This window comes from Tamandua tetradactyla, chromosome 3 (assembly GCF_023851605.1).
Source record: "Tamandua tetradactyla isolate mTamTet1 chromosome 3, mTamTet1.pri, whole genome shotgun sequence".
Classification (NCBI taxonomy): Eukaryota; Metazoa; Chordata; class Mammalia; order Pilosa; family Myrmecophagidae; genus Tamandua; species Tamandua tetradactyla.
This window is the reverse complement of record NC_135329.1, coordinates 50851915-50865096: the sequence shown is the minus strand read 5'-3', so window position 1 is coordinate 50865096 and position 13182 is coordinate 50851915.

Here is a 13182-nt window from a genome sequence, read left to right as displayed (position 1 = left end):
TTTCTACACCTGGTTCACTCCATCACAAATAATTTACCCCATGTTCTTCTGATTTTAAACAGGACAAGACCTCAATAGACTTGTAAAGCTGTCCTCTTTCTTTCAACCTCTGATTGTTGTTCATTTTCTCCCAAGATTTTAGTGCTGTGGAGTTATTTGCTGTCACTTCTAAAAACAGCTGCACTTACCTGTCTTAGCCAGCTTTTCCCCTTATATGACTTCTAGCATGTGGTACTAAAACACTACCTTTTCCTTCACTTTGAAATTTCTCAAACTTTAAGTAAAACTGATCTTATTTTGCATTATGGATATCAATCTCATGGGAATAAATTATTCTAGGTTATGAATGACAGTCATTAATGAATGGATTCAAATAAAGTACTTTCATCTTAAAGGGACATTTGCCAGTCAAATGTCAAAGCTTTCTCATCAGACATATTTTAAGGTAAATCTTCTTGCTGTTCTCAAATTATACAACATTTAGGATAATGACTAATATATATTTAGCACTTTGCAATGTGCAAAATTCTTTCAAACATATAATCTCATTTTGTCTTGTGAGATATATGTTATTATTATTTTAGTTTTCCAGGTGAAGCTATTAAGGATTAAAGCATTTCAGAATTTGTTCAAAGCAGAGAAAAGTTATATGTTCTGACTTTAGGTTCAATGTATTCAATACCTCATTGGTTACTAACATAAACTTATTCCATAACTTTATATTTTAAAAGACAAGGGTAAATGAAAGTTTATTTAGTGGTAAGAACATGGACTTTGTTGGCAAACTAACTGGAGCTCAAATTCTGCTGCTTTGCTGCTAATATGTCAATCTTTTTGAATTTCAATTTCCTATTCTACTGAATTGGAACCATAATGAAGATCTCTGTAAAACGCTTAGAGTGTTGTCTGACACACTTAGCATTTAATAAACATAATGCAGTTAAAAAATCATGGTTATCTGCCTAGGGAAAGAGCATGGATGCTGTCAGGAAATAGTGTTACAAATTCCACAAGAAATAAGTAATTCCTTCGTTTTCTTTTATGTGACTTTAAAAAAAAAATACTTGGACTTTTTAAAATGTCCGAGCCAAGAAGCTTATTAAAGGAAGAACAAGAGTACTCTGGGAGATCTGCTTTTTTTCTTTTTCTGGGCTCCATTATCATTTCTTTAATGTCTGAGTAAATTAGCCAGAGTAGTGATCAAGTTTTCTATTCATCTAGGCCTTCAAGTCTCTATTTGAAACACAATTACTGAGCTCCTGTTTTACACCAATCATTATACCTTGAACTGGGATTATCAAAATATCAGAAGTTCAACCCTTGCCCTAGAAGAATTCACAGCCTAGAGGAGATGTCATTCATTTATGCACCCACTCATACATCAAATAGTATGTCTCAATTCATTTGAGATAAAAGATAAAAGTCCCTTTGCCCTCAGGGAATTCACAATATTGTCATGAAGATAGACAAATAAAAAGCTAGAATAGAATGCAGAGTAATAAACCTAAGGACAGACAGAAACCCATCAAAGAATTATCAAAGAAGGTAGGCCTAATTTATTTAGAGAAGTAAGGCAGAATGTAGGAAGGGAGGTATGGGACAGTTTCCTGGAAAAGCTCAGGACAAACCTTAGGGATAAGTCAGAATTCGGTAGATGAAGAATAAACAGTGCCTTCCCATAGTAGCTGTTCAATGAATATCAACAATGATTATTAACTGCCAATTAGTATTACATGCTGCTTCTGTTTCCTTTCCTTATTCTCTAAGTCCGTAGCAGTCAGACTTTCACTCCCGCCAGTGCAGTGAACGACTGTTTTCAAAGTTAACAAAAAACTCTCTACTTTGCCAAATCGAGTGGTCAATTTTCAGTTCTTATCATGTGTCCTATCTTCAAGTAGCATCTGACATGGTTCATCACTTCTTTTTCTGTAATACATGTTTTTTCACTTGATTTCCAGGGGACCACGCTTTCTTATTTCCATTTTCTTCAGCCTCATTGATGACTCCTCCTTTTGCACCAGACTTCTTAACATTTGAACAACTCAAGATTCAGCCTTGGCCCTCTTTTCTGTATATATTTAATATCTTGGGGATCTCATGCAAATTTATATCTTTAAGTGCTTTTAAATCTGATGATATTAAATTTATAACTTCAACCCTGAATTCTAGATTCATATATACAGCTGCCTTACTCAGAGCATGTGTGAAAATGGGTCTCTCAGAATTGTTCCAACTTATGAGAATATTTGTATTGTCTATGAATGCTTTATAGAAGACCTCTAATTTGATGGAGATCTCAATAATCAGGTAGAAAGGTCCTGGTCAGTTGAGATAGTATTATAAGATATTCCAGGGTGACATTCCACACAGAATCTTTGAACAATTAGGAAAAACTGGCAGAGACGTCTTCCTCAAAATTCTGGAAAGCAGTGAAAAAGTTGCAGTAATTGGGTGAGTGCTGATTCTAGAAAATGCAAGTGAATAAAAAATGGTAGGAGAATCTCATGGCCTTCTTGTTTGCTCCTCCCCTGCACCCTTCCTGGTGGCGTGTGGAGCAAGCCTGAACTCCCATTGTACATCCTGACCCTTTTCTGTAGGGAGCATAGAAACCCCTATGTACATACTGGGGTGCATGTATGCCAGTGCCAATCTATAGGGTTGTAGTCTTAAAAAATGAACAAGAATGCTAGTTTCTGGTTTCGCTGGTAGAACTTTCCCTGCAGGCAGTTAAAGCAACATTAAAAACAATAAGTCACAACCATTTGGGGCAAAAGATTACTGGATTTAAATCATGCAACAGAGCCCCTTTGCAAGGGAGAAAGTCTATTTCTTATTAAGTAGAGAAGGCATTTGAATTCCTGTTAGTAGAGGTGTTCCTCAGGCCACAATCAAGTATAAGTCCAGGACAAGACCTAAGCCCAGAAAAGATAGAGAAGAAGCTACACTTCTTTTTTGCTTCAGGCTGATTTTGATAGAAGAGATAAGCTCCAAAGGACAACACCAGCCAACACAAATTGAATTTCAAAAGACTGTGAAAGGTATTTTTTCCTATTGGTTTGTTTGTTTTTGTTAGCTCTTGGCACTCAAGAAAATCTCTTCCATGTCACTATCTGGGTAAAAATTTAAGGAACAGAAAGTTCAGGGACTAAATCCAGAGTCAATACAATACTATATTAAAATATATAGCGTGAAACAAAATATTGAAATACAAAGAAACAGAAAATGATGACCCATCAAAAAGAACAATATAAATCTTCACAAACCACCAAATGAAGAACACCAAACTTTGGACATAATTAGAAAAAAAAATGCACTTCAACATACTCTAGGTGATAAAGGAAGACAGGGAGAAAGAACTAAAGGACATCAGGAGGATGATGAATGAACATTATGGGCATCTCAATAAATTTACAGAAATTTTTAAGAAGGATCCAAAGAGATGTTGAATAAGTGGAAATCTTAAACAACCAATGAGTCAAAGAAGAAATCACATGGAGAATGAGGTGAACGTAAATGAAAGTACAACATATCAAAATATATGGGATGTAGCAAAGGCAGTTTTGGAAGAGAAATTTATAGCTCTAAATGGCTTACATTAAAAAAGAAGAAAGATCTCAAAGATCAAAGAAAGATGTAACCTCGAACCCAGAGGTTCTAGGAGAAGAAGAGGAAACTAAACCCAAAATGAGAAGTGGGGAGGAAATAGCAAAGGTTAGAGCAGAGATAAATGAAATAGAGTAAAAAACAAACAAATAAACGAACAATAATGTAATAGCAGAGTGGTCAACAAAAACAGGAGTTGGTTCTTTGAAAAGATCAATAAAATTGACAAATCTTTAGATAGACTAACAATGAAAAAGGGAGAGGACAGAAACATCTAAAACCAGAAATTAAAGGGGAACAAACTACTATAGATCCCATAGAAATATAAAGGATTGTAAGAGGATACTATGAACAATTTCATGCCAGCAAATTAGAAAATTTAGAGAAAAATGGACAAATTCCTAGAAACACAAAACTCTGTACACTGACTCAAGAAGAATGCCTAAAGGAGAGAAAGAGGGATAAGGACAGAAAAAAAGCCACCAGAGGGTAAAGCATATTACATACAGAGAAGCAAAGAGTATTGCAGATTTCCTGTTAGAATCTAAGCAAGTAAGAATAAAGTTATGAAACATTTTTAGAGTACTCAGGCACTCGGGAAAAATTTATTTTGCAACATAAAAGTTTTAATCCAACAAAACATCTTAAAAATTTAAGGCAAATTTAAAAGCTTTATCTGCTTTTAAATAAATTTAAATTATTTAGTTAAAAGCTAAACAAATGCTGAGAAAATTCATCATGAACACACTTGCACTACAAGAAAAGGTTAAAGAAGTTTATTTTAGAAAAAAAGAAAATATCAGAAGGAAATTTTGACCTAAAAACAAAAAGGAATAGAGAGCACAGGAAATGGTAAATATAGGAAAAATATAAAAGGCTTTTCTTTTTTTATTTTTTACAACTTCATAAAGCAAAAATAATATTGTTTAAAGCAAAAACAATAACAATATATTGTGGGTTTTTTAATACATGTTGCAATAAAATTCGACAATAGTGCAAAGGAGAAGTGGATAAATGAAGTTATATGGTTTGAAATTTCTTATACTATATACAAAGCTATGATAAATTAAAGATGTGTACTGTAAACACTAGAATAACAACTAAAAATTTAATAATGTAAAATAACATGCCATGCAAACACTGATCAATAGAAAGTGAGTGATTCTATTAAAATTTTAGAATAAGAAGTATCACAAAGGTATATAAAAACATTTCATGTTGATGGAAGGATCAATTCACCAAGACTATGGAAGAATACTAAATGCGTATGCACCTAAAAACAGAGCCTCAAAATACATGATGAAAAAAATTAATAAAAATTATATTTAAAATTATGTAACTGAAAGGATAAAAATATCCAGTTATAGTTGGAAATTCTAATCTTCCTCTCTTGGTAACTGATAGAATAAGTAGGCAAAAATATATAAGGACATAAGAAATATTAACCAACTTGTCCTAATTTGTTTTTCTAAAACACTCCACTTAGCAGTGTAATACTCATCATTTCCAAGTGCACATGGAATAGTCACGAAACATATTATCATCTGGGCTTTAAAAACAAATCTCAATGAATTTAAGAGGGTAGAAAACATATAAAAAATTCTCTGAGCACAATATAATTAAACTAGAACTAAATAATAGAAAGATGTCTGAAAATCGCCAAATATTTTGAAATTAAATAGCATAATTTTAAAAATTCAGAGTCAAAAAAGTATTCATAGTGAACTTGAAAAAATAATTTGTGTTGAATGAAAATGAATTTGTGGTACAAAACTAAAATTATTGTTAGAGGAAAATTTATGATGCAATTTGTAATATGAAAAAGAAAGTTGAAATTAATTATCTAATATTTTATCTTTAGAAATTAGAAAGGGAAGAGGAAATTAAATCCAAATTAAGTGGAATAAAAAAATAAAGATAAGAGGGAAAAATCAAGAAATAGAAGTTGTGATAGCAATAGAGAAAATCAATGAAACCAAAAGCTAGTTCTTAGAAGAGATTTTTAAAAATTGATAAAGAAGAAGTATTAAAAAACAAGAAAGACACAAATTATCAACATCTGGAATGAAAAAGGGACATCACTAAAGATTATGCGGGTATTTAAAGGGCAATGTGGAAATACTATGGACAGCTGTAAGTCAACCCAACAGTTGAATGGGCAAATTATTTGAAAGACACCAAGTAGCAAAATGATTTCAATGAACCTCTTTTGTTGCTCAGATGTGGCCTCTCTCGCTAACCTGACTCCACAGGTGAACTCACTGATCTTCCCCCTACAGGGGGCGTAACTTCTAGGGTATAAACCTCCCTGGCAATGTGGGACAGGACTTCTGGGGATGAACCTGGCCCTTGCATCATTGGAATGATAAAATTTGACTTAAAAGGGGAAGATAAATGAAAAAAAAGTTTCAATGGCTTTAGTGTCAAGAGGTATTTCCGGAGGTTATTTTTATGCAGTGTATAGATGTCCCTTTTCAGTTTTTGTTGTACTAGAGTAGCTAGGGGGAAATAACTGAAACTGTTGAACTGTAATCGAATAGCCTTTATTCTTGAAGATGATTGAATGACTATAGAACTTTAAGGTATGAATGTGCGAGTGTGAAAACATTGTGATTGACATTCTCTTTACTCAGTGCAAGGATAGATGAGTAAGAAAAAAGGAGAAAAAAGAAATAAGCAAAGGAGGGCATAGTACTTCTGTTTGGGTGTCAACTTGACCAGGTGATGGCACCCAGTTGTTCTGTTCCTGTAAACTTAAATTATCAGCATGTGAAATTCATCTATGGCTAATTACATCTATGGTTGGCTAATTACATCTATGGTAGGCTAAGGGGAATGCCTTCTACAATGTGTGAGACTTAAAAGGAGGAGTCAGAAGAGAAAGAAGGAACTCTTTACAGCCCAGCACAACATGGCTCAGAGCTCAGAGTCGACTCAGACACAGACATTTGGAAATAGAGAAAGGAACTGTCCCAGGGAAAGCCATTTTAACCCAGATGTCTGGAGAGAAGACCAGCAGATATCATCGTGGGTCTTCTCATGTGACACAGGAACTCAGATGACAGCTATCTGCCTTTCCTCTGAAGAATTGTATATTTGTAAGTAAATAAAGCCCCTGTATAAAAGCCAGTCCATTTCTGGGGTATTGCATTCCGGCACCCTTAGCAAACTCAATAGTGGGTATGGGGATGGGATGTTTTGGGTGTTCTTTTTTACTTTCATTTTATTTTTATTCTTATTTTTATTGTTTTTGGAGTAATGAAAATGTTCAAAAATCAGGTTAATGATGAATGCACAGCTTTATGATAATATTGTGACCCACTGATTATACGTTTTAGGTCATTATACTTCAATAAAAAAAATCATTGAAGGAAAAAAATGATTTCAATGACTATACTTCAGATGATTTGTATGGTATGTGAATATATTTCAATAAAACTGCATTAAAAATGATTTCAAGAGAATTTTCCCCACAAACTTAAGCTGCTTTCCCTCCCCATCTCTCATCCCTGTATCAATGGGCAAGACTTCAAGGTTCTTTGCCATTCATCCATGCACTTGCAGTTTTCAGATTGCCTCCAGGCAGCAAGTTGGTGCAATAGTAGGACTCCCCTTGTTTGAATAAACGCTCAGGAATAATAGTCTTGCACTGCCTATTATTCAATAACTGGATTGTTGTTTCATAGATTTTGTTTCTTCACCACTTTTATTTAGCATGGTACAGTACTGGTGGTCTTAGTTTTATGTGTCAAGAAAAAAAATTAAAGGCATATACATTACAAAGAATTGAACTGCACTTTCATACAGTATGGTTATTTATTTAGAAAATCCTAAGTAATCTGCAAATAAATGTGAGCTTAGCAAGTTTGTGAGAGAAAAGGTCAATGTAAAGGTCAATTGTGATCCTTTATACTACCAAGGAAGAATTGGAAATCAAAATTAAATAAACAATGTCATTTACAATAACATCAGATAATATGACATACTTAGCAATAAATTATCAAAATATTTATAAGACCTCTATACTAAAAACTACAAAACATTGCAGAGAGAAATTGAAGCGTTAAATAAATGCGGAGATGCACCACATTCATAGATTGGAAGACTCACCATTGTTAAAATGTTATTTCTCTCCAAACTGAACTATGGATTCATTCAATCCAAATAAAAATCCAGGACACTTTTTTTCTAAGATATTCACAAACCAATTCTAACACACATAAAAAATGCAAAGATTTTAGGGTCTCTAAAACAATTTTGAAAGAGAAAGACAAAGATGGAAGATATATACTGTCTATTTTAATATAAAGTTCCAGTAATCCAGACACAGAAAGGAACATAGATTAGTGAAACAAAAACTTCAGATATAAAACCATGTATATATGGTCAATTACTTTTGACAAGCGTCTAATGCAATTTAATAGAGAAAGAACAGTTTTCTCAAGAAATAATTCTGGAAAATATTGGAATAATAGTAGGACAAAAGTGAAACGTGAGCCTAACTTCAGACCCTGTACAGACTACTTCACCCTAAACACATTTATATTTCAGGTAAGTAGCTGTTACACCATAGGTGATTTCAGTTAGAATTGCTGAATCATTCCAAATCATGAGTCTCCCTCTTTGGGCGTACTCCCTTTTGTTCTCTGGTTTTTGTTCTCTGCCAATATATAATGTATTCAATATATTGTTAATACATAATAACTCTTGATACCTTGTAAGGTAAGGGTTCTCATTTCTTTTTTTTAAAGAATATTTTAGCTTTTCTAATTTTCCATATATTTATAGGTTCCACAAATAAAAACTGTGTATTTCATTGGAATTTTATTGAAACTGCACCTCTATTTGGGGAGATTTAGCTTCTTTATGGCAGTGAGGCATTCAGCCCATGAACATGTTATAGGTCTCCATTCATTTAGGTCTTGTTATTATTGTTTAAAAATGTTTTCTTCTACACAAGATTTTGCATGTCATTTTTAGGTTATGCCTGAATTTTAAGTATTGATGGTATTAAAAGTGGGGTTTTTTTTAAATTATATTTTCTAATTTTGTTACTGGTGTAAAGAAATACAATTGATCTTGACTGAATTTTGTATCCAGCAACCTTGTTAAACTTGCTGATTGATCCTAATAATTCACCTGAAAATGTTTTGGGTTTTCAATATAAATAATCATCTTCAAACTATTGCATTAAAGTCGATAATTTATATTAACTGTTTTTCTCATGCTAAATCAACATTGTATTCCTGGCATAAACCTAACTTGATCATAATTGCTTTTAGGCATTGCAGTGTTTATAATGTTTACATTATGTTTATAAGATGTGGCAATAATGTTCCTTATTCAGATGAATATCTTTCAGATTGGCATTAAATTACACCAACCTCATAAAATGAGTTTAGAAACTTTTCTAATTTTCTCTTATCTAAAATAATTTTATAAAATATAAATGATTTATCTCTCAAGCATTTGGATAACTCACTGTAAAACCATCTGGACTTGGGGTTGTTTCTTTTTTTTAGGGGGGGGATACATTTTATCTTCTAATTCAGTTAGGCTTATAACTATGACCACTCAGTCTTCTTACTACTTTCTGAGGAAACTTTTGGTTAACTCATAATTTGTCTGTTCCATCTATATTTTGAAAAAATTGGCATGATGTGTTTTATAATATCCTTTTAATTTCTGCAGCATCTGTAATTGTGCCCACTTTTCATTCTTGATACTGCTTATTAGTGCTTTTTTTTCCTAATAAATCTTGCAAACTTTTTGCTAGCTTAGTCATTTTGAAGAACTAGCTTTTGGCTGTTTTGTATTCTTATTGTATTTTAATTATTTTTAATTAATATTTACTTTTATAATTACTCTCCAGTTATTTATATTTCTGTTTGGTGTGAGGTTTTTTTTCTGCCTTTTCCGAATTTTTACATTGAGTATTTACTGCATCAATATTCTGCTTTTCTTTTCTCATCTGTAAATTTGAAACCATCTATTTCCCTCCATACACTCCTTTAGTTTTTTTTTTATTTTTTTTATTAATCAAAAAAAGAAAAGAAATTAACACAACATTTAGAAATCATTCCATTCTACACATGCACTCAGTAATTCTTAGTATCATCACATAGATGTATGATCATCATTTCTTAGTACATTTGCATCGATTTAGGAAAAGAACTAGCAAAACAGCAGAAAAAGATATAGAATGTTAATATAGAGAAGAGAATTAAAATAATAATACTAATAAAATATATATATATATATATATAAAGGAAAAAGAAAAAAAACAAAAACAAAAGATACAAACACACAAACAAACAAAAAACCATATTTCAGGTGCAGCTTCGTTCATTGTTCCAACCTAATTACATTACACTTAGTTATTATTGTGCTGTCCATTCTTGAGTTTTTGTATCTAGTCCTGTTGCACAGTCTGTATCCCTTCAGCTCCAATTACCCACTATCTTACCCCGTTTCTAACTCCTGCTGGTCTCCATTACCAATGATATATTCCAAGCTGATTCTCGAATGTCGGTTCACATCAGTGGGACCATACAGTATTTGTCCTTTAGTTTTGGGCTAGACTCACTCAGCATATTGTTCTCTAGGTCCATCCATGTTATTACATGCTTCACAAGCTTAGTCCGTCTTAAAGCTGCATAATATTCCATCATAGGCATACGCCACAGTTTGTTTAGCCACCCGTCTGCCGATGGACATTTTGGCTGTTTCCATCTCTTTGCAATTGTAGATAATGCTGCTATAAACACTGGTGTGCAAATGTCCGTCTGTGTCTTTGCCCTTAAGTCCTTTGAGTAGATACCCAGCAGTGGTATTGCTGGGTCGTAATCCATTCTGCTGTTCTATGTCTTTTGATTGTGAAATTCCGTTCATTAACTTTTAGTGTTATTACTGTTTGGATAATATTTTCCTCTACCATTTTGGCTTTTGTATTATATATATCATATCTGATTTTCCTTCTTTCTACACTTTACTCCATACCTCTCTCTTCTGTCTTTTCGTATCTGACTCTAGTGCTCCCTTTAGTATTTCTTGCAGAGCTGGTCTCTTGGTCACAAATTCTGTCAGTGACTTTTTGTCTATAAATGTTTTAATTTCTCCTTCATTTTTGAAGGACAATTTTGCTGGATATAGGAGTCTTGGTTGGCAGTTTTCTCTTTTAGTAATTTAAATATATCATCCCACTGTCTTCTAGCTTCCATGGTTTCTGCTGAGAAATCTACACATAGTCTTATTGGGTTTCCCTTGTATGTGACAGATTGTTTTTCTCTTGCTGCTTTCAAGATCCTCTCTTTCCCTTTGACCTCTGACATTCTAACTAGTAAATGTCTTGGAGAACGCCTATTTGGGTCTAATCTCTTTGGGGTGCGCTGCACTTCTTGGATCTGTAAATTTAGGTCTTCCATAAGAGTTGGGAAACTTTCAGTAATAATTTCTTCCATTAGTTTTTCTCCTCCTTTTCCCTTCTCTTCTCCTTCTGGGACACCCACAACATGTATATTTGTGTGCTTCATATTGTCATTCAGTTCCCTGATCCCCTGCTCAAGTTTTTCCATTCTTTTCCCTATAGTTTCTGTTTCTTTTTGGAATTCAGATGTTCCATCCTCCAGTTCACTAATTGTAGCTTCTGTCTCTTTAGATCTACCATTGTAGGTATCCATTGTTTTTTCCATTTTTTTCTTCTTTGTCCTTCACTCCCATAAGTTCTGTGATTTGTTTTTTCAGATTTTCTATTTCTTCTTTTTGTTCAGCCCACGTCTTCTTCATGTCCTCCCTCAATTTATTGATTTGGTTTTTGAAGAGTTTTTCCATTTCTGTTCGTATATTCAGCATTAGTTGTCTCAGCTCCTGTATCTCATTTGAACTATTGGTTTGTTCCTTTGACTGGGCCATATCTTCAATTTTCCGAGCGTCATCCATTATTTTCTGCTGGTGTCTGGGCATTTGATCAGATTTCCCTGGGTGTGGGACACAGCTGGTTGAAAGGTTTTTCTGTGAAATCTCTGGGCTCTGTTTTTCTTTTCCTGCCCAGTAGGTGGCGCTCCTGGCGCTCGTCTGTCTGTGGGGCAGTTGGCCCGGGAAACCGCGCGTGGAGGCGGGGGTCGCTGGCCTCCGCGGCTTGGGGGAGTGCCGGTCCAAATTGCCCAGCTGGCCCGAGATGCCAAGTGTGACGGGAGGGCCCCGCTATCCAATGTTCCCGGTCAGACCGGGGAGCCACGTGCGTGGAGGGGACCCCAGTTGCCAGCCGCCCTGGCCGGGAAAACGCGCGCCCCTCAGGTATCTCACCGCAGTGGATTCTCCCTGCCCGTTCAGCCGTTCCAGAATGGGGTACGCTGTCTTTTTGGTCTCTGTCGTGACTCCGGGAGCTGTTTCGTATTGTTTCTGTTTCTTTAGTTGCTTTTCTGGAGGAGGAACTAAGAACCGCGCGTCTTACTAAGCCGCCATCTTCTCCGGAAGTCCACACTCCTTTAGTTTTGCAGTAAGTTCAAGATGTTACAAAAAAAATCCCTTTCCTTTAGCTTGGGTATGTATAGTGTGCTTACATTACCAAATTTTTTTATAGATAATTTTTCTTTTCTGCTGATCTCACATTTTTTTATACACCATGTTTTCCTTTTTCTAAATTCCTTTTGAAAATAATATTGGTCAAACTTATTCTAGAAAGGCAGAACATTCATCATGTGTTTAGGTTCTTTATTTAAGCTGCATGGAGAGGAATTATCTCATCATAGTTCAAAGGTAGAGGCTAAAAGCACACATGTTCTTATGTTTGAACCAACAGTCATGTGTACAAGTAAAATTCCACAACTACAGATTCCAGTACCATTACCATTCAGAAGTATCTAGTATTACTTCAAATAGACTATTGTGAGGTTTTAAAAAAGCATACATGAGAAGGCACCTTACTTAAAAGTAGAAACTTAATAAATGTTAACTTTATCTGAGCTTAATCCAATAAAAGAATAATAGCTGACATTTACTTAGAATGTAGTATGTGCTAAGACTTTTCTAAGAGCTTTACTTATGATCTAAGGGCTTTGCATATGATCATGTTTCATTGATACTAAGACAAACATTTGTTCAATTATTTTTATCTTGATAATTGCATTGGCACTTTAAAGTTAGTCAATGGGCATTATTTAATTGGCAGCATTGTTTCTACATTAGTGCATAAAAAAGTGTACCTTATGATTGGTGGCATTTTAGATTTAATGATATTTAGTAACATTATCCCAATTTTATAGAAGAAATCCTCTCTGTAATTTACTTTTCTTTTGTAATCATGAAGCCTGTTGGTATAACCAACAAAGGATCCGTTTTTTCTCATCTTCAGCTCTTCATCCTAAACCTCCCTAGAGTCTTAAACTCGTTCTTCCTGCCATTTGGAAACTCTCCTTGGTAATAATCATGCTAACAAAACTGAACCTTTTCCAAATTGTTATATAACACCAGTGTGATGTGGAGTCACATAGCGAATGATGATTGAGATCTTGAAGCAACAGAAATAATAGAATGCAAGTTCTATAAGGGCAGGGATTTTTGTTTGTTTTGTTCCGTGGT